General features: G+C 54.5%; 1 protein-coding gene across 5 annotated transcripts in view; it reads left to right on the plus strand.

The window, feature by feature from the left end:
• Window positions 1-694: 694 nt before the first annotated feature.
• Window positions 695-1,245, plus strand: part of GABPB1 (GA binding protein transcription factor beta subunit 1) — a 58,815-nt gene continuing 58,264 nt past the window's right edge. For 4 of the 5 annotated variants that reach the window (XM_023751665.1, XM_023751667.1, XM_023751669.1 and 1 more), the window contains exon 1: window positions 696-845. The gene's annotated coding sequence lies outside the window, so the exon portion shown is untranslated. Of the gene's footprint in view, window positions 846-1,245 lie in introns of all 5 variants that reach the window. The other variant, XM_023751671.1, reaches the window with a different exon arrangement.

Raw genomic sequence — 1,245 nt, forward strand, 5'->3', positions numbered from 1 at the left:
AAAAGGTAAAGATAAAAATTATGAACAACAAATACACATCTATCAACAAGTGAATCTAAAAATCAAGTGAATAAATAATCTGATGAACAGAATAAACTGGTGAATATAATAGAATCAGGGGCATAGAAAGGGAGTGGACTGACTATTCTCCGGGGGGAAAGGGGTGTGGGGAGAGAATGAACAAAAATCGTACACCTATGGATGGGGGGGGGGGGGGGGAGGTAAGGGCAGAGAGTGGGGTGGGAACCGGGGGGAAAAAAGAGGAACAACTGTAATAATCTGAACAATAAAGATGTAATTTAAAAAAAAAGCAACCAATAAATGCCTAAATAAGTGGGACAACACATAGATGTTTCTCTCTCTAAAATAAGTCAATAATAGAAACCCCCAGAAACAAAGCAGTGCGTTGGGTTTCTTAGCAAGTCGGCCCGCGTACATTAAACTCATAAGGCTTTACTTTGCATATCACCGTATCTAAATAAACTTTTGCTCCTCTAAATACAACGCAAAACACAACTCTTGACACTCTGGCCACAAAAAGAAGCACATCTCTACCTCCGGGGACAGTCACCCAGGGGAGTTCAGAGAGCAGTTATTAGGACCTACCAAGTATGAGACAGCATCAGGCTTTAAAAAAAAGCTACAGTAATACATACGTCATAAACCTGACCATCCTCGTTCCTCCCCTCGCACCGCAACAGCGACTCCTGCCCCAGCCTGCCTAGCTGCACCTAAGGCCGCTGTTCAGGGAAACCCGGCCGCCCTCCATCTCTGCGAGGCGCCTAGACTGAACCGCGGAGCCCGGACTCCCCGCCCCGCAGCGTTCATGCCGGACAGACAGGGAGGTTAGCACACGCACTGCCGCTGCCCAACTCCCAGCCCGCGGAGGAGGATGAGGAGGAGGCGGGAAAGCCCGGTGGCGGCGGCGGCGGCCCGCTCCCGCGCACATGGCTGCACTCCCACCCGTGCGCGCAGGCGCCGGGCGAGCCGGGACTCGCGGGCGCCGAGAGCGGATCATTCCGCCGGTTTCTTTGTGTGGCCCAACTCTAGAAATGGCCCATTTCCTGCGCCTCCGTTAAAACGAGAATCACACCCTCTCGCCCCCTTCTCCCCTCCGGAGTGGGTCGGGCGGCGGGTGGGAGGGGGACCCGCTGACGCGCCGGCGGAAGGGCTCGGGCGCGCGGCCGCCGGGGCCGGTCTGGGAGGGATGCTGGAAGGCGGACTCACTCGCACACGATGTGTCCC

Source organism: Myotis lucifugus, unplaced genomic scaffold (assembly GCF_000147115.1).
Source record: "Myotis lucifugus unplaced genomic scaffold, Myoluc2.0 scaffold_23, whole genome shotgun sequence".
NCBI lineage: Eukaryota > Metazoa > Chordata > Mammalia > Chiroptera > Vespertilionidae > Myotis > Myotis lucifugus.